Source organism: Manacus vitellinus, unplaced genomic scaffold (genome assembly GCF_001715985.3).
Source record: "Manacus vitellinus isolate BGI_N305 unplaced genomic scaffold, ASM171598v3 scaffold_10_pilon, whole genome shotgun sequence".
NCBI classification, from domain to species: Eukaryota; Metazoa; Chordata; class Aves; order Passeriformes; family Pipridae; genus Manacus; species Manacus vitellinus.
The window spans coordinates 6,526,696-6,547,061 of NW_021938838.1; the positions used below are offsets into that span (position 1 = coordinate 6,526,696).

The window sequence follows — 20,366 nt, forward strand, 5'->3', positions numbered from 1 at the left end:
GCTGCAAAGCTGTGTGTTCTCCATGTGGGAACAGGCTGGGTTTTCCTGGAGGCTGGAGAGAGCTGCTTGTGGTGATGGGACAGGTCAGAGAATCACAGAAAATGCCAGGTTGGAAGGGACTCACAAGGATCATTGAGTCCAACTCCTGGCCCTGCACAGGACCCTCCCAAAGAGTCACACCATGTGCCTGAGAGTATCATCCAAATGCTTCTTGAGCTCTGTCAGGCTTGGTTATGAGGATATTCTTCCCAGCAAGTCCCTAACCCTGTGAACTGGAAACTGGGCTGGGCTTTGCCCAGTGCAAGTCTCCAGGAACTACCTTAGGATTTTTAGGGGATGTGTCCAGCCTGCTTCCACCACCATCACCTCCTCCATCGGGCACAACTTGAGGACAGCAGCAATATGGCCTGGATGGACAGACTATTTGGGCTCCTCCCTCTTGGAAGGGAGTTTCACCACCTCTCCTTCTGAGATGCACTTTGTCAGCCAGCTATTAAACAGAGATCCTCTTCTTCTGCACAGCTCTTTCTTTCCTAGGTAATTGGGAGGTCTGTGTGTGCTCCAAGGGAATAATGAGGAGCATCCCCCTTTGTTTGTACCCCAGTAACCCTCTGCATCCAGGTTTGGTGAAGTACAGAATTTGGGTTGGAAGGCATCATTTAGTTCAAACCCTTAATGAGTCCAACCCCTCAAGTGGTTGTTGGTGGTGCTGCACTTAAGGGCAATGCAACCCTGTGAAAACTGATGCTGTTGATTTTACTCAGCGTTGCTCAAAAGTTATCAAAGCCAAGGATGGGTGTCAGCACACAGGGCTGGGCATTCCCAGACCTCATGGCTGTGCAGGTGGATCGGCATGTGGAGAGGTCACACCTACCAACTTCTTAGGCCTCTGGTGTGAAAGATAAAGCCATCTGGTCACCATTTGACAGCTTAAATTGTAATTACACCGTTTGGCCTAGGAATTGCTGCGAGCCACTGTTTGAAGCTGCCTTGTGATTCAGCTCTTCCAGCGCTGAGATAGGGATCGAGTCATTCCACGGGAGCTGAGTTACTGGAGTTCATCTCGCTTCATCTCCCTGGCCTGCTTTTTGCCTTCCAGAATTTATCCCGGCAGATCCTTCGTTATGATTGTGAACTTGGCAGCAGTTGTTTGGTGTAAATAATCGCAGTGGCCGATAACCAGGAACACCTGCCGGCCCATTACCCGGATAAGGAGGAGAAGATGGGCATCTCCAGCGAAATTCCACAATATGGAAGTGTTTAAAGGAAGACCTGCCCGGCTCAGGGTAGCAGAGATCTGAACCTTTAAATTGCAGCCATTCCCGGCCTGACGATAAGTAAATAAACAATTCACAGCTGCCTGGGCTAAACACAGAAACACATCTATCTCTTCCAGGCGTGATTGCCGAACAAGTAATTAAGTGCGAAATGTGAGCCCTCAATGTCAGTGTGAGCTGATAAAGGTCTTCAGTTGTAAATTAGCTGAACTCCAGCGAGCCCTCGATATTAACCCTTCAGGAGCCCTTGGGTGGCAGTGGGTGCCTTAGCATGACTCCAGTGCAATTTGCATGCAATTATTCCTGACATTTGCCCCTGGGAATATGGAGCTGTTGTTTTAGCAAATTAAAAAAACAAGGGAGGGAGTTGTTTGCTCTCTTCTCCCTGAGCTAGTGCAGGGCACCCTGTAAGTCCCAGTTCATGGCTCTGCCACGCTCGTCCATCACATTCCCTCTGTCACTCTTCCTCCTGGCGATAGCAGAGGTGTCACAAACCCCAAATACATTTAAGTTGGTGAGCTGTTGGTGAGCTTTATCTCAGGCTGTGAGATAAAGAGGGCTGCTAACTCAGATGGGCAGATACCCATCAGTGGCTCAAAATGAGTATACCAGGATTCACCTTGGGAATAAGGATGCAATGAATGACCATAAATTGAAAAACCACCATTTGTTAAGTAATTCATTAAATGGGTTTGGGGTCTTTTTGTTTGGTTTGTGGCTGTTGTTTTTTTTTTTCTCCTTTTTTTTTTTTCTTCCATGAATGAAGGAGTTAAAAGGGGGCTCACTAATGATTTTACTTTGCAAGGTAACTGATGATTTATCTTAAGAGTTCAGCTCCTGCAATCCTATGACTGTACTCAGTATTCATTTTCAGGTACATATCTCTCATTCTTTTAGCTCACAGTGAAAGCTTTGACAAAGTCCATCAAATGTCCAGTTTTCAATCCAAGGGACTGCAAACTACAAGACAAATAAAAATAATTCGTAGCAGATTTTTTTAAAACTCATAATTTTCAAGCCATCCATTAATTTTTGAGTCCTAAATATCAACTTTGCAACTTCTGGGATTAACTGTACTTGATGGAGTTTTGCTGCTTAAATGATTCACAAGCTTAGAGAACCTGTTTGATGCTGGGACTGGATTTGACTCAAACCCCTGGTTGTGAAGATGTGTGTGACTGTGAGGCTGGAGGGACAGATCTATGGATCTAGGCCTTGGAACCCCCAGACTCCAGGAGCCTATGGACCACACGAGGCACTGCACATGCCTGCTGGCTCCTTGCTTCACTGGAAAAAGCTCAAGATGGGCCCAGTTTCACTCTCCTCACCAGCCAGTCTGAACTGGGCATTAGTGGAGCCTCATCCCTGCTTCTACTCTCAACACTTTTGGTTTGGGCAAGCTCTGTCCAGTCACACTGTGACACAGAACAAGAAGGGGAGAGAGGGAAATTTATGGCCATCTTTGGCAAGATGTAGTTGAATTCCAGGCCAGACCTCTAGAAATAACATTTGAACTATGGCTCAAACCTGGTCCAGAGAAATGACTTCTCACATGGAGCCTGCATCGCTTTGTCTTTCACATCATTGTGACTGCAGAGGAGTGGGAGAGGAGACAGAAAGGAGGAGAGATCCCATAGTCCCTCCTCAGCCCCCAAATGCTGACAGAGGAACTCAAAACCACCACTGCAGTTATGCTGTGGTTTATTTTGGGCTCCAGACTGCTCAGGAGCATGGTAAGTCAGCAGGTGCAATGCTGCAGAGCTAAATAGGCTGAGTTCAGGCAAGAGAAAAATCTTTTATCTGCTGGGCTTAACACAGAAGTGACCCCCTGGCAGTCACCACAATGCATCCCAAACCAAACAGATAAATCAAGAGATTGTGTTGTTGCACATATGAGCCTGCTATGAGTATTTTAACCCTTGGACAAAGCTTGCTGACCTTGGCTTTTGTGCCACAAGTGTTTAATCCTTTTATCTAAGACTCCCCCATGTCTCTATTACCTTTCCTAACAGTCTCCCAGGTGGGTAGAAATCACTAGAAGATGTTGAAATTTGGCTCTGGAGCAGCTGTAGTAGGTAAAGACAGTGCAAATGATAGAATATTTTTTTTTTAATGGGAGTTTAATGAGTTTATGATGGGAATTATTTGACCTAGTACCTCCTGTAGAAGGAGATACATTGGATGATTCCAGAGATCCCTTCCAGTCCTATGTCCTGCTTTCCTCTGACTGTGGAAGACAAAGAAACAACCAAACTCACACGTGCCTTGCTGCTGGTCTTGGGACCCAAGGCACTCACTGAGCCCACACCTACACAGAGAGGGGAACTTCCTAAAACCTTTCTCCTTAAATGGCTCTATTTTCCCTGTCTTGGCTTCACTAGCATGACACCCTTTCACTACTCCATCATGCCTGGGCATAGCTTTTCATCCTCAGCCCAGGAATCCCACTCAGATCACTCTGTAGTAAATTGTTATGGGGACCAAATGTATTCTTGGGTTCACTGGGGAAGGGAGGAAAGCAGGGAGTGATTAACAGCAGGGAGATGGGACGTCAATTTTTTTTCTCCCTGCAGCCCATTCTTAGTTTGGAACTGGCCTCATTATTATATATTTCTTCAGATTTAACTCACAGACTTTTACTCTTTTCCTGTTCTGAAGCAGCTGCTTATATTTTACAGCTTTACTTGAAGCCATGACAAGAGCTGTGCTCAAAATGTGGGAGTCTGTATCATAGTTTAGGAAGTCAGCCACCAAATCCCTGGTGCACCTTGGCAGCTGGGAATGCTCCAGCCCAGCCAGGGTGCTGCCAACAAACCAGGATGCCCCTGCCAAACCAGCTGCTGGGAGCATATCAGGAGTGGTGCAAATGGTAGATGGGAACATCAGATAACCAAGCCAGGAATCTCCTCGTGAACCACAAGAGCCTTATCTTTCCCCTGTCCCAGAGAAACCATACAAAAAATGCTCTATTTCACACAGCTGTTTTTTTCAGAGCTGGGGCCGTGGAGAACACGGATCATCCATTTTAGATCCCACTTCCAGTGAGAGGCCCTGGGAACTGGGCAGGGAGACAACTTTCAAAACCCAAGCTGTGAAGGAGCAAGAACACTCCTACAATGTCCCTTCTAAAAGGGAGCCTCCCTTTTGGGTTTCAAATGCTATCTTTGTCAGCACCCTTGGTAACCTCTCTAGCAAAGAGCTGAATGTTATTAGAAAAGAGCTGAGTATGGGTGGGAAGACAAGAAAACAAAAGGAAATAGAAGTCCTGGAAATTGATTTTCCATTTGAATCTATTATTTTTTTGTCTTCTAATTTTTAATGAGACACTGTATGAAGTTTATTGCACTGCTATCTATTTTCTTTTAGGGTGTGTTATCTTTTGTGACTTAGTTTAGACTAAAATAAACGCCAGTTACTAATTAAGGATAGGAATGGAAATCCAAAGATTTGCTTCTCATCAATGCCAAGTGGTAAATCCTTTAATGCTCTGGGATTTTGCTCTATGGCTCTAAATTTCCCATTGGTATTTAGTAATCTGCTGATTGCATTTACTTTAATTCTTTGGTCTTCAGAGTGTTCATGTTGAGATACTCACTTGCAGTAGCTCTGTGTGTTAAGGGCAATGAGTTAAAAGCTGTAGGGTTTTTTCATTAAATTCCAGCTCTGTTTTTTCTATTGAGTTCCCAACTACTGTGTTATATCATACTAATAAGAGTTGTACTCTGGCTGGACAAATGACAGCGTGTTGCAGTGTCCTGGGGGAGCCATGACATCATTTCTAATTTGCTTATCTGCACTCCAAGAAATGGAAGGGTGAGTGGTGAGAAACTGAATTGTATTTTCACTCTAACTCACCTCATCTTGCTATGATGTTATGGGAACTGTGTCACTGAGCAGCTCACACCCACTGCCCTGGAGACCTCACACCCACCCATTCCCTGGAGACCTCAGATGCACCTATTTCCACCTATTTTCCCATTCCCAAGGGCTAAGCAGCAGCAATTGTGGAGGAAAGGGACACCATTTCTTTTAATGCACGTCCCTCAAGGTTTGTCTGCGGGCTGAGAGGCACCAAGGAGAACCTTCCAAGCAGTTTTGTGCTAGACTCTCACAACCTCTTTGACACTGGGATAAACAAGAATAGAGGTTGGAGAAATTTTTTGGAGCAACTTGGGTACCTTTGGCTGTGTTTGGACTGCATTAGCTCAAACAGGATTTAATTTTTAATTTTTTTTTCACATCCTCACTCAAGCTGAGACTGGAAGAGATGTTCTATTCTCATGGGAGCTGAAACAAGGCTTTCTAACAGAGCTGGTTGAACCTTTGCTGTGGGTCCTTCTCTGCTCATGGAATTAGGACAGGAGGCAGGAAATTTTAGAATTGGAGAGAGACTGTGGCATTTCCCATTTTATTTGTATCATTCTGAGTAAATAGCTTGCATACAGAGAATCTTGGATAAATAGTTATGAAATCACTAAATGCTTTTCTAATTTAACCCAAACTTTTAGCATTTTCTGAAACCGTGGCTGCCTCTTCTCCAAAAAAGATAATCTTGACATTAAGTTTTTAATAACTCTGTAGCACTCAGCCAATTGAGATATTTTATTTTCCCTAAGTGAAGGTCTGACCATTCTGTCCATTTGTTTTGCAATGAGAACTTTCGAAGTGGAAGGGCAAGGACATTTTTTTGTTGTTTACCTACTTATTGCTCTTATTCCAGAGAATCCCTCATGCACTGAAAGCTGTGCTTGCACTTCCTCACTTCTAATACAAGTGCACATTTAACTGATCCCTGCTCAACCCAGCATCCCACGTGGGCATCTTCCCTCATCCCCCAGAGAGGATTCACTGATGTTCTTTTAAGCTTAAAATTTGGACAGTTCAACTCTCTCTATCAATTTGGGTAAAGTGAGTTTGAAGAAGAGAACTAAAGCTGTATTTTCTGAGTGATTTGGGAAAATAAAATTACTCCAGTCCAAGGAGCTTTCAGTTACACCAGTGCCATAAGCTGGGCACCTGGAACAGCTGCCTTGGCAGTCCAAGGGAGTGAGGACCAAAGGCTCCAGCTCCCTGCACTGGGAATGACATAATGGCACGAGGAAGACACTGAGATAACCTGTTCCTTTAAAAATAGCAAGGTCAGGGAGGCAATAAAGCTGTCAGCATGGCAATCACTGCAGTGCTGGTGTTCCACCAGCTCACCAGGCTGGAGACCAGGAGGGTGGGAATTCCCAACGAGGATGGCCACGTTTGGGTAAACAAACTTGTGGCAATACCCCAGTGCTATTGTCAGCTGAACAGCTCTATTTGTGCCAATGATATTTCCAGGTTAGCTCCTCCTAGGGCGATAAAGATCTTCATTTGATTATTTTTGCCATTTTTTTTCATTTTTTTTTTCCCTTCAGTGCAATGATAGATGGAGTGCCCATAAAACCTCCCGGCACCACGTACGACATCCCCAAGCACCGAGCCAGGTGTGGAGCAACTGGTCACAGACCAGGCTTCCACCCAGGCCTAGGCTTGGCTCCTGTGTGTCTATTCTCTGGTCACTGGGATGCTTCACTCTTTGTTTGCTGTGAGCGTCCAGCTGTGGGAATATTTCACACCAAAGTCCAGGCCAAGAATGGAAAACCATCAAATCTATTCAGCTGAGCAGCCTTGGGAGGTGCTCACGTGGTTCAGGTGGGAGCACAGCCCAATGTTTTCATTGTGCTGAGAGTATATGATTTCAACAAAGGAAGATGTTGTGTAGGGTTCACATCCTGTTGGTGCATCAGATACGTTTCAGCTATTGCTGATTTCCTTTGGATGACATGTCCTTGGCTAAGTCTCCAGTTTAGCTGTTCTTGAACAATAGGTCATAGTGACGAAGCTGATTTTGGGGGCAGCTTTTGGACATGAGTGTTTTGGCTCAAACTGTGCAGTATTGATAAGGGTTGTAAATCTCAGAATCTTTAAGTTTGGAAAAGATCTCTCTGATCATCGAGTCCAACCTGTGACTGATCCCCACCTTGTCACCCAGCCCAGAGCACTCAGTGCCACATCCAGTTATTCCTTGGACACCTCCAGGGATGGGGACTCCACCACCTCCCTGGGCAGCCCATTCCAAGGCCTGACCACCCTTATAGTGAAGAAATTCCTCCTGATGTCCAACCTGAACCTCCTCTGGCACAGCTTGAGGCTGTTTCCTCTTGTCCTGTCACTTGCTATCTGGGAGAAGAGACTGATCCTCACTGGACTACAACCTCCTGTCAGGGAGTTGTAGGGAGTGATGAGGTCTCCTCTGAGCTTCTCTTTCTCCAGGCTGAGTCCCTCCAGCTCCCTCAGCTGCTCCTCATATGACTCAGTCTCTAGACCCTTCACTAGTTTATATGCAAAGGCAGTGCCTAGAAATGAAGCATAAACTTGTGCCACTGATACCAAGGCTTGTTCTGTTAAACCAGGTAAGACACCAAGTCTTCAGCAAATTTTGGTGACATTTTTGACTTTTAAGATTTTTTTTCAGCTTAAAGCACTGAGAAAATGTCCGGGGTTGAGTTCAGAGATGAGAAAGACCAAAAGAGGCATCAGCCTCACATAAATGAAATCTGGTTGCACTTAGTGCAGCTGCCACTGCCTTGCACAGCTTTTCCCTTCCTTTAGTGGTGGCTCAGAGCTGCACTCAGAATAGCTCAAGGCACTTATAATCTGAAATTCTTGACAATTACATCCATCTTCTTCCATTCTGTCCAAGAAATCCATTTGAAAATGAAGCTTTAAATCCAAACTTCTTGTTTTAACGCTGTTAAAAAGGGTTAGAGATGGGACGTGATTCTGAGCGACTGGAGGGGATAAAGTTGTGGTTGACCAGAAAAATTTGTTGCAACTCAAACAAAACATTTGTAAGTTTTTTAAGTGCATTTGTTAACTTTGCATATTTTGGTGTGTCATCACATTTACTGATTTTGATGGGGACCAAAACCATAAATATTGTGAGACAAGGCTACTTCCGTGGACAGTTTTTGTTCTGTACTGGAGGGAGAAAACCTGTTCTTGTAGGATTTACAGCTAAAAAAGAAATCAGAAAAAAATCATTTGTGAGTGTTTTTCTAAATGGAATAATTAATCTGAACTTGCCTGTCACCAGGTCCTAATTACTTGTTCGTGTTACAGCTAATTACATTAATTCTCCACAGGTGAGGCAGAGTTCTAAGGCAATGAAGGAATTTAAACAGAGTGATTTTTCAGGTTTTGGTTCTATTTACAGACTGTGGTATGTCCATTTGAAGGAAAGCCAGAATCTGAAACTGAAACGCCAGTGTTTTCTTCTTGGCTATAATTGGAATCTTTTAAGACAAGATTCCAATGTTTGAAGGTGTTCACTGCAAGGTTTTGGTCCTTTCCCATCAAGTTTTCAGTGCTGATGTAGAAAACACTAAACCTGATGTTGGCTGCCTTCTTCTGCCATTGAACTCAGCAGGGATTTTATTCTTTGATTTCAGGCAAAGCACAATCACGCCAATGTTTAACACTTCTGGCTGTTCAAAAGACACCCTGGTCCAGATCACCTGCTCTGGATCTGCAGGTTGTGCTACACAGGTGTCACCAGCCCTTCTTGAGCCACCACTGAAGTGCAGTTTTGACTGGAAACAGGAATTTCTCTCCTGGTTGGACAAACTAACACTCGTGACCTGAAAAGCTGCTGACATTTGTTGCTTCTTGGGAGCAACCCTGTTGGGGAGGAAGTCAAAGGCAGTTAATTTTTGTGATGATAATAAAGTCTTTTAATGAAGGGACTTTGGAGGGTTTGGCCTCCAACTCCTTTGCCTCAGGGAGCGGGTGTGAAGTGAAGCAGCTCATCCTCCCTGGGTTTGCCATCCTATCTGCAAGGGCGTGAGAAGAACAGTGTTTGTACCTCTGCCAAGCTGTTCCCTGCTGGCCTTTGAGAAACCAAGTTGCAAAAAGCTCCTTCTTGCAGAGTGTTGCAAGGACTGTCTTGAATTTGGCTTCAGAAATTAATTCAACTCTTTTTTTTCCTTTTTTTTTAATCTGGGTTGCTTCACACGATTTAAAAAATCAATATATGATTTATGTGGATCTGTTGAGTGGGGCAGAGGACCTACATCACCTACAGTGATGGTGATGGCAATTACTATGTGCTAGAGCAACAAGTCAGCATTATTTTAAATCCATTCCTTCATCCAATGCAACAGTAACATCTTTTGGACAAGGGATTTTGGAAAAGTTGAAATGTTTGCTTTACAAAACAGACATAAAATTTCTCCTTCAAGGTGCTAAATTTGTGCTGAGCTGGTCCAAAACACGACTGCATCTGGCTGTGTCTCGTGTCTGCTACTAAAAAAATGTCCTAAATTCCAGACAACCTCTGGGGCTTTGAAATAAAACTCATTAATCCTGCATTTGAATTTAATATTTGAAATTTTATCCTAATCTTTTTTTCTTCCACATGAATTAACTTTAGAATACTTGGAAAGGAGCACAAGGGTGGTTTTTTTTCCCTTGGTTTTTTTTTTTTTTAGAGAGAAAGAGAGAGGGAGAACATTCTTAACAAAGGGTATAAAATTAAACTAGATTTGACCTCTGCCTTTAGCAGATTTTCCACCTGGTCTGTGCAGGAAATCAACTTCTATATAGCAGCTCTTTCATAAGGAATAACATACATGAGTCTGTAAGTGACAGTTTTTCTTGGGTGGACAACAATGTTAGTTACTTTTTATGATTAATTGATAAATGTTTTGATATGGTGCCTGGGCTCTGAGTCAAAAATCACTCTAGTTAGATGATCCAACACTTGGGAAGCTGAGCCAATTACAGCTCAGGCACAGTGAAAACAATTCTAAAATATTTGAGCCTAAAAATGTGCATAGTTGTTAAGGAATCTTACACGTGGGTGTATGGTGGTATCCTGAATTACAACTACTTGGTGCGCCAATTTCTTGAGGAATGCAGGGAAGTGCAGGGATTCGAGACTCTTGCCTCTATATTTCAAAAGACTTGGGAAAACAGAAGAACCACATGGACTCTTGTGGCTGGGCACGTGCTGAGGAAAACCAGACCGTGGGCCAAAATGTACTTTTAGTCTCTTGGGTTCCACAAATCCCTTTGCTTTTTTGGGAAGGTTTTAGGTTTCAAGTCTCCTTCCCTTGACTCCTAACCTCCTCTGAGCTTTCTCTTTTCTTTTTTTAGGCTCCAGAACTTACTTTCTATACCAAGATTCCTACTTGGTCCTCGGATTTGCACCCTGACTCTAAGCCCTAATGGATTTTTAAATGATTAATGAGAAATAGGACTTCATCCTGTTGGTGGCTATTGATGAGGTTAGGGTGGACTCAGAGGTTGTGGGTGCAGCCCAGAATTGGTACAGATTAGAAAGAGCTTTTGGAGGTCCTCTAGAAGAATAACCCACCTTGCCACCTTATTAGGAGGCAGAAAAAACACTTTGTATTTTGCTTTCCATGGGTAAGTGAATACAGAGACATGTTCTCAGTAGGAGTTTGGGGTCATCAACTCAAAGACCATTTGGAAAATTTCCTATTGCAGGTTGCTAGTGGCTTTGTGTGTGACACAGCTGCTCCCAGCAAAGTCAGGGAAAGAGAACATCCATCCCCTTTCCTGGTTTGGGTTCCCCAGCCTTCAGTATCTACAACGTTACACGGAGGTTTTGAGGGATGCATGTCTGGATTTCACCAGTGCCACCAGAGATCTGGAAACTGAGGGGCAAATCCTGAATTTCAGAAATCTCAGTGGTTATTTGCTGCTCATCATAGATCTCTGCATTTTTCATGCAAGGATCTAAACTTAACCCCACACATCTCATTGTCTTCAATGGATTTTTATTCCAAGGTCAAGACCAGGAATCACTTTAGAAAAAATGATGTCTAATGAATACAGCTGGAGGCTCTTTGACATCACCAGGGCCATCAACCCCTGAAGGGCTTAGATCTGGAATCCACTGAAGATGTTTGAATAGACTTAGATTTAGATACTACTTCATTTTCTTCTGACCCTTGACAGACCGTTGTGTCTAAAGAAGACAGTGAGGAGAGCTGAAGAATGTGTTTACAAATGGAACAGCATCTTTCCCATCCTTGTTTTACAGTGAAGATCCATAAAGAGGAATGTTCCTTCCAGTCTGTTGTGTGCCTAAAAATGCAACATTTCCACTAATTCTCCCTTTTAAGGTGCCATTTGAATGACATGATACCCCCTTCCCACCCTCCCTCTGTCCTTGACACTCTGTTTGGATCCTGGCTGCTGGATCTGAACACACTCCTGCCTTCACTTTATTTAACACTGGAGGATTTCATCGTTGTTGATACGAAAGGAAAATTTCTAGCAACACACTGTAAGCTTTACTGCTCGTGACTTCTTAATCATGCAGATTTTATTTCATGTTAAGCTAGCAACTGAACTCTTCTAATAAACAGAGTAAAAATCTAATTAGGCTACTGGAGGGGAATAGAAGAATTTATCCTCCTCCAGACACACAGACATTAGGAATTCTCCCTCAAACATACACACAGGCTTCCTGGCAGCTGCCTCGCTCAAAGAGTGGCTAATGATCATAGTAATTTGCACTTAGCTGATACTGCTACGAGTCCCTCACACATGGAAAATATACTTCTTTCATGAGATCATCCAGGGCAGCATGGCCTCGTGGATTCTGCACAGAGAAAAAGAAATCCCAATTCCTAATCCCATGGCTCACACTACTTGCTGTGTGGTCTCTCCCTCTCAGTTTCTCCATCTCTCTTATCCGGCTCATTCATGGGATTGTGGTGATTACTCAGGCGTTTGTCTGTAATGTGTTTCTAAAGCAGAGGCACAATTAAAGTGCAGGAGCTGTGCTGTGATTAGAGACTCAACAGCACCTCCAAAACACTTGTAGAGAAGATTGACATCCAACATGAATTTGGCTGATTTTTTGTCCTCATTGGGCTTGTAATAACTTCAAGTGTTGCTGGTGAGAAAGAGCTCCAAAACCATCAGGCCTTGGGGGAAGTTGACCCCATGTGAGGGGGCCCATCTTCCCACACAGAGGCCATACAGCCAAAGTACACCCAGCATGTCAGGGACATCTCCATGCACACAGTCTTTCCTGGCCTGCACACCCGTGGTCCATCCAAAGAGGTGATGCTCCCCAGGGAAGTGGTGGAGCCACCATCCCTGGAAGTATTCAAAAAAGGAGTGGATGTGGCACTTTGTGATATGATTTAGTGGACGTGGTGGTATTGGTGGTATTGGACTTTATGATCTTGGAGGTCTTTTACAACCTTAATTAGTCTATGATTTTATGATACCAACTCAAATTTTTACCTCTTACAGCCAAAAGCAGCTGATCCAGCTGATGGGTTCAGGCTTGGCCTCTCTGCTGATTTGGACAGGGATTAATGCATCGTGCAAGTGGCAGGGAGTCCTCCAGCAAATTCCCTCATTGTTCCCTGCAAAGGACAGCCCAGATGTCCCACAGCAGCCCCAGTTTGACATTGGGAACTATGAGATGTATGTCCAGAATTGGCTGTGCAAGTGTGGACACCATGGAGGCTCCAGGTAACCCAAGGCAACCCTCACTGGGAATCAGTGCTTGAAGATTTTCCCTGTGCCTGAATGTTTTCATTCAGCAGTGGGGTTTTTTTCAGCTGTAATGAAAATAAGAACTGTAATCCCCTTTTCCAAGACTGTTTAGCTCTTTCTATGTTGCTTGTCAGGATTGTTCCTATAAAACCATCAATCATTTCTTTGGTTTGAATGAAATGTAGGGAGACAATATAGGAGTAAATGTTAAAATAAGACCGGAATAAAAGCTGGGGTATGTTTATAAGCAAATAGAATCATAGAATTATAGAATCACAGGATGGCTTGGGTTGGAAGGGGCCCTAAAGATCACCTCATTCCACTCCACTAGACCAGTTTACTCAGAGTTCCATCCAACCTGACCTTGAAAACTTCTGGGAATGGGGCATCCACAGGTTCTCTGGGCAATAAAACAGGACCTAACCCAGCCTCTGGAAACCTCAGAAAACGTCTTTCTACTGACCACAGTAGGGCAGGGTGCCAACAGCTCTGGCCCCAGGAGACATAACTGGTCCAGGAGGGATTCAGGTCCCGCTGAGAACAGGTTTGTTCAGGGAAGGGTGTAGCCCCAGCAGTGGGAGGAGAAGACCTGCCTCCTCCTATTTCAGATTTTTGAAAACCATCACCACAAAAGAAACCAAAATACAAAAAATTCCAAAAAACAGTGACCCTGCAGTGGGCTGAAGCTGATGTATCTTTTTATAATACAATGAGTTTTTGTGAAATGGAGTCACTGGCCTGAAACCTGGAGGCATCGCTTAGTTTTAACTTCTGCTTTATGCAGGCAAAACTCCAGTTGATGTGAGAGAGCACTGGGTCATATTAGGATTTGGCCCACAAGGGCGGAGGAGAGCCAAGCTCAGAATGTCACATAAACATATTAACTAGAGACTTGGCTTTCTCCAAGATCCCAGGCATGGAATAGGGCTGTGATTTAGTCTTCTATGAGGCATATAAGGAGGTTAAATTTGTCCTGAGTAAAGCATTAAGAGAACAGGATCCAAACATCTGCACAACCATCTGTATCATCTCTTCCTCCTCCCAGAGATGTCTGGAATATAGTTTGGTTTGTGTGACAGGTAGAAACTGAGCTAAAAGCTGCTTAACCTGTTCTGTGTGGGTGAAAAATAATTTAAAAATCAAACCATAGGTTGTTCATGCTGAAGTCTAAAGCTTGTTCTCCCTGGTGCTGAGGTATGAAGGGGGCATATTGTTCATTTAAACCACACTCTATAGTTTCTGCAGCAGCAAAGTATTTTTGAAACTTTACAGCTGTAGTAGAAATTCCCTGGAGCTTATCCTTCAGTTTTCTGCCAATCAAAAAGCTGAAGGCACTCTGGTTTGGGCTCCAAAAGTGACATTTTAGTGTTACACATCTTAAATGTGGAGCGGTTTCGCGAGAGCATCCTGACAGGTTTTGAACTCCCAAGAAATTGTTTTCTGGTGCCAAGCTACACAGTCTGGGAAAGGCTGCACGCCACTCTCACTCCCTGCAGCTCTGCCAGAACCCAAAATATAGTCACAAAAAAAGAATAAGAAATATGGCTCAGGACTATGGTTTGTGGGTGCATTTCAAGCAGGAGCTTTCTCTAACATTTAATGGATTAACTGCTCTCTGAGCCATAAGGAGTCAGTATAAGGGGAGGTCCATGTACAAGTATATCATGTGGTGACACTATGAAGAAAGGGAGAGACAGGGCAGGAAAGAAAATTCACCAAAAAACATCTACAGTGTGGAGGAAAAGGTAAAACTTGGGCCAATCCACTGTAAGCCCATTAACTTTATAAATTTAAAAGTGACTTTGCAGTGGTTTCTCAAAGGGAAAACACGGGCATCTGAGAAGGTGTGGATGCTAAAGCATTGATGTGGGACCTGTATTTCAGGGAACAAGAATACATCAGTATGCCATGACTGTCTCCACAAAATGGTCTAAAGGAGGATATTGAAGGAAGTCTAAAATTATTGGTTAAAAAAAATAAAGAGAGAATGGTTATGAGATGGAAAAAATACATTTGGATTCTTGTTATTATTTTATTTAAGTAGAGCAGAGAAGAGCTAGGAGAGAAATAGGCAACATCTTAAGACCTTTAATTGGATGATAAGAATAGACTATCTTTTATTTAAGACCTTGGATGAATCAACTGACAATAATTAATTTTAGCTGGTTAGAGCAGAAGCTGCACTGCCACAGGCAGATTTACCTCCAGGAGTATAATTGAAATGTGATTGTTTATATCAATTGGGGTTCGAAAGAGGTCCCCAACAGGGAATAGCTCAGATGTGGTTCTCATACCTCCCCTGAAGTGCCCTGCACTGACCAGGGCAGAGCCAGGACACCAGGTGAGAGGAGCTCTGAGCTCAGCCCCTCCTGATGTCCTTGCACGCAGGAGGCTTCATGTTTTAGAACACTCTGTCATGGACTCGATGACTTTGGCCCAGTACCTTCTGTTTATTGTTAATGAAAGTCAATTCAAGTGTGGAAAAGTACAAAATGTCAACCTATGACCTTGTGAAATCCATGGCAGGAGAGAGAAAAGAAAGACAACCCACCCTTTGGTACACGCTTTGTGCCTCCTGCTGTGTTGGGATCCAGAAGGAGAAACCTTTCCTCAGGACTGGGGCTCAGTAAGTCAGGAATTTTGTCTCTCTTTATTTTCATTACAGTTAGTTAAATCCTTGGGCTCCTGTTAACACTGAGCTCCAAGCTGATTTTTTTGTTGAAATGCTGAAGCCTAATTTTCGTTTAACAATTTTCTGTTTGAGGCCAACATCAAATTAGTGTGTTTTCCACTGGCAGACCCCAGTAATTTGGTAGGCAGTAGGCTCACACATACTTAAGTTATTCAATACATTTTGTTATACTCTGTACAAAAACCTAGTCAGAAAAGGCTGATTTATGATATTCCTCAGGTTTCCTGTTACTTTAAACCACTAACATCCTATGGCCAAGCCCTTCATAGGCAGCCAGCACATCTGGCCCAGAGTGGGTCTGTCACCTATGGCCGAAATGCCATATTTATAATCAAGTCATCATAGAAAAGAAAGAATTGATTATGATGAAAAAAGAAAAAAAAAATGGAAATATAAAAAAGGCAAATTTATCAGTGGACATTTGTAAATATGATTGGGTGGGTTTTTTTCCAAGCATACATCCCAGACAAAGGGGAGCCTGTAATACACTGAGCAGAATATTAGATACGTCCAATCAGCTCTTCTGGCTCAATTATAAATTACTGAAAGCTCTGATTTTCTCATTTCACACATTTTTAATGTCTATTTTGTGTTTCATTTATAGAGACAACCCACTCCTGGCTGAAGCCAGAGCTCCACAGTCCATGTGAAATCCCACCTGCAATTCTGCAAATGCTTGTAAAGAAGTGAGTCTGCTCCTCACAAAGTGTTTTTTAGCTGGTCTCCTCAGGGGGTTAAGGCTTATGCAGTCATTGTTTCTGTGTTGTATCTGTGTATCCATCTGTCAAATCTGATCAATGAGCCAAAGTCTCCCTAAATATTAACTTCCTACATGTTTCATAAAATAGTTAGAGGCAGAAATTTGGCTTATTGTCCTCCTTTAAGGGAAAGCTGGAGTGCACGTCCATGCTGTAAAAATCATACACAAATCCACAGAGCATGAAATTAGGCTCACAGCACAAATCCTTAATTTTCCTCATAAAACTGTGTGATTAAAAATTAACTTTATAAAAAAGGAGAGTGTAAAGACATGCAATATTCAAGCTGGTACAGGCAGAAGTCAGGCAGTGGTTTTGGGGTGCCAGTACATATAAACCAGCATGAGCATGGATTTAAGCTGTGTGTACTCCTGAAGGGCACAGCCAGAGCTGGCTGTATTTTTTTCCTCTGGAAGATGCATTTCACAGAGATTCATTTTTTTCTAAGGGAGTTGTAAAAGAAACCTGTGGATGATAACGAACAGATTCTCAGCTGTGTCGAACCCTGGAGCGCTGCTATGGAAATATGAAGAGCTGCAGAGGTTCAACCTCTTTGAAAATCTAATCACTGAATATTTCTAGTCAGCTTCCTCTGCCAAAGGAATATGAAATTTTCCAAGTCTGTGCCAAACTGTTCATGACCTGTTTCTCAAGAAGATTTGGATTATGAAACCAATAATCGTGGAACACCCCTTCACTTTCTAAATTACATCTGGCTGAGATGAATTTTTACATGGAGAACACAACAAAAATGTGAAATACTATGTTTGTGCTAAACTGCAGTTATGACATATGAAAATCTCTATGGTAACATGGCATAACCTAAAGCAACTGTGTGTTCACACAAGAGAGATCCAACACCTTTGTCATTTTGTTCTTTATTATTTCTCACGGATACACTACTTTAAAGACTGAGGCAACTTCTCCATTCTCCAACCAAAGGTGCAACCCAGATTTATATCAGCTGTAATCCTTGGCAAAGTAGTTATCAGTTAATTTCCTGCATAATTTCTCCAGAAACACAAGTGCAGCCTGACTTTTTTTGATCTGGTTGATGAGAAGATCAACATGATGACCCAGCAACGTGCACTTGCAGCCCAGAAAGTCAAACATATCCTGGACTGCATCCAAAAGAATTGTGACCAGCAGATCAAGGGAGAGGATTCTCCCCCTCTACCCCACTCTGATGAGACCCCACCTGCAGAACTGCCTCCAGCTCTGGGGTCCCCAGCACAAAAAGGACATGAAGCTGCTGGAGCAATTTCAGAGAAGGCCACGAAGGTGCTCCAAGGGCTGGACCCCCTCTGCTCTGGAGACAGACTGGGAGAGATGGGAGTGTTCAGCCTGGGGAGGAGAAGGCTCCAGAGAGACCTTGGAGACCCTTCCAGTGCCTAAAGGGGCTCCAGGAGAGTGGGAGAGGGACTTTGGACAAGGGCCTGGAGGGACAGGACAAGGGGGAATGGCTTCCCACTGGCAGGGTAGGGTTAGATGGGATATTGGGAAGGAATTCTGAGCTGTGAGGGTGGTGAGGCCCTGGCACAGGTTGCCCAGAGAAATTGTGTGTGCCCCATCCCTGCAAGTGTCCAAGGCCAGGTTGGATGGGGCTTGGAGCAACCTGGAAGGTATCCCTTCCCTTATCAGGAGGTGGCAATGGATGAGCTTTAAAGTCCCTTCTAACCCACATCATTTATGGTTCTATATGCAGAAAATTATTTAAACACTTGTTCAACTTCAAGCAAGCAATTAAACATCTTTGAACTTCAGATTGTGCCTGAGAGTTGTTAAAACAGGGCCTTGGGGGAAGGACCCACCTGGTTTGTGTGTTCACTCAAGAAGATGATCTTTGCACGACTGTCCAAGGACTGACCAGCTCTCAGCAATAACAATACCTCTTGTTGCTTCTTTTGGCAAGAATTTTGTGAGTCTCTCTCAGAAGAATTAGATCACAGTCAGTCCCACCTTAACTACATATTTGCTTGCTGAATAAACAGGATGAAGTTGGCCCCATGGTCATGTCTGCTGGCAGAATTTAGCACTTCCAGTCCTGTCAGGTTGGTTCCAAGGGTGCACAGCATCCAACCAGTCTCTTGCATCCCAGCTTTTGCCCCCTGCCAAAATGATATCCCAGAAAAAGTTTTCAGTGCTCCCTTCCCCATCATTACGAGTAATGCACAACCAGAAGGACAAATTCATTCACATTTTAAATAGCAGCATCAGCAATATTTATTGCACAATAAAACAACATTTGTTCCAAGTATGCAGCCAGTTATTTATTTGTGTACAATTCTGAGTCATGCAACTTTAATTTGATGTTTAAAGTCTATTTTAACAAACAAGACTTTGTTTTATATGTAAAGTGCCTAATCAGGTGGGTTTTCTGAGCTATTTAAGTAGCTCTGAGAAATGCAAAGTCTGATGGATATTTCACTGCACTAAAAACCTTTTCCTCATATGAGCAAAAGCTTAATTGTTCCTTTATTACATGAAGGTTCTCAAAACTCTGCTTTTGCCTTTCAGGGTTGTTTTGAAAAATAAAGAGCAAGTGTAAACAGAGGATCAAAATTAATTTGGAAGATAGATGACTTCATGAAACAGGGTATTTCCGTTGTGCTTCCACAAGCAGTAGTACTTGTGCTGTGTATAGATAATTCACTTAAAAGGGCATATTTGAGCTGAATTCCCTTTCTGTTATCTTCCAGTGTCCCACTTCTCCACCTGTGAAACAGGGTTGTTTTATCTCTCTGCTAAGTAAAATACAGGTTTAGAAACAATAAGGTGCTCAGATATTGTTGTAAGGGAGCTGAAAAGAATCCCAAAATTCATTAGTATAACAGGTTTCTGTTTAGATCAGCAAGATGACAAAGAGTAGGTGGAATGGACTACTGCAGAATCCATATTACTAACTTTTATCTTGGGTTGCATGATCCCGTAAATAGCTGGAGAAATAAGAAAGATGAAAAATCTCAAATTAACTGTTGCAGTCTTGGGTACCTTTTGTCCTAATGCCCAAACACGCATTTCTAGCTATGAATTTCTAGGTGTGAATGAAGTTACAACAAAATTAATGGTGCCATTCATGGAGGAGGGAGGTCAGGAGGTAATTTTGTATTCTCTGCACGTGCCCAAACATGACACTTCTATATCATTGGTAAATGTAGAGTGAACATTTAAACACAAACATGGATGTTGCACACTCGTGTTAAAAGTTACCCTTGGTTTTTGTTGGTAGAAGATTCGCTCGTAGTGGAGAAGAGTAAAATTGATGAGGCCACGTTGTCCTGGCTCCAGAGCTGCTGAAGTGAAAGGAAAAACTGGGAGAGAAACTCAACCCTCCAGCCAGACATGAATAACAGGAGCACAACACTGAGCACTTGAACATATCAGGGTAAGAGGAACTTGACTCCAGGGTCTAAAGAGAGTCTTATCAGCAGTGAGGAGATAGAGGAGGATTAATGGTGTTTGAATGCTTCCTGGCAATGACCTTTCTGCAGCCATTCCTTTGCTTTCAAGAGGGCTTTGGTTGCCCAAGAATAGCAGGGATTGCTGTTTAGGTAACTGTGATTTTACTTCTTCCTATTATCAAAGGATTTGAAGAAAAATCAGAGCTAATGGCAGATCTTGGAATCTCCACGAGGAGCATGTACAGACTGGGCACGAAGAAGCAGTTACTGTGCAAGATTTCTAGAATTAAATCAGGTTATTATGCCATGGATTTCCTGCCATTACATCAATTAATCTGGCCCTTAGTGTTTGTGAAATACTCTCAAGAATCCAGGCTGTACACCAGTATTAATCAGAATGATATTACTTTTTTACAGGATTCTCTTGCTTTGTCTTCATATGACATATCTGTGTAAAAAATATATGTGTGAAATTAAGGAACATGCAAGGAATTCCAGAAAATACTGTATGTAATTAAAGACTTCTGACTAGAATCTGTGGATCCACTGGGGCCATCATATAGCAGAGCAAATGTCAGCATCAGCCTCATCTTTTAAGATGTTGTAGTGGGGTGGATTTTGGTCTCTTCTCTCAAGTAACAACTGGAATGACCTCAAGTTGTGC

General features: G+C 43.0%; 1 long non-coding RNA gene across 2 annotated transcripts in view; it reads left to right on the forward strand.

Annotated features, from left to right (window-relative positions):
• The first annotated feature begins 15,409 nt into the window (after positions 1–15,409).
• The window catches only part of LOC108642223, a 52,626-nt gene continuing 47,669 nt past the window's right edge, over positions 15,410–20,366 (forward strand). Inside the window, exons 1-3 of one of the 2 annotated variants that reach the window (XR_001922510.1) lie at positions 15,410–15,477; positions 16,148–16,229; positions 19,531–19,686. This is a non-coding gene — a long non-coding RNA (uncharacterized LOC108642223). Of the gene's footprint in view, positions 15,478–16,147; positions 16,230–19,530; positions 19,750–20,366 lie in introns of those variants that run through there. The other variant, XR_001922506.1, reaches the window with a different exon arrangement.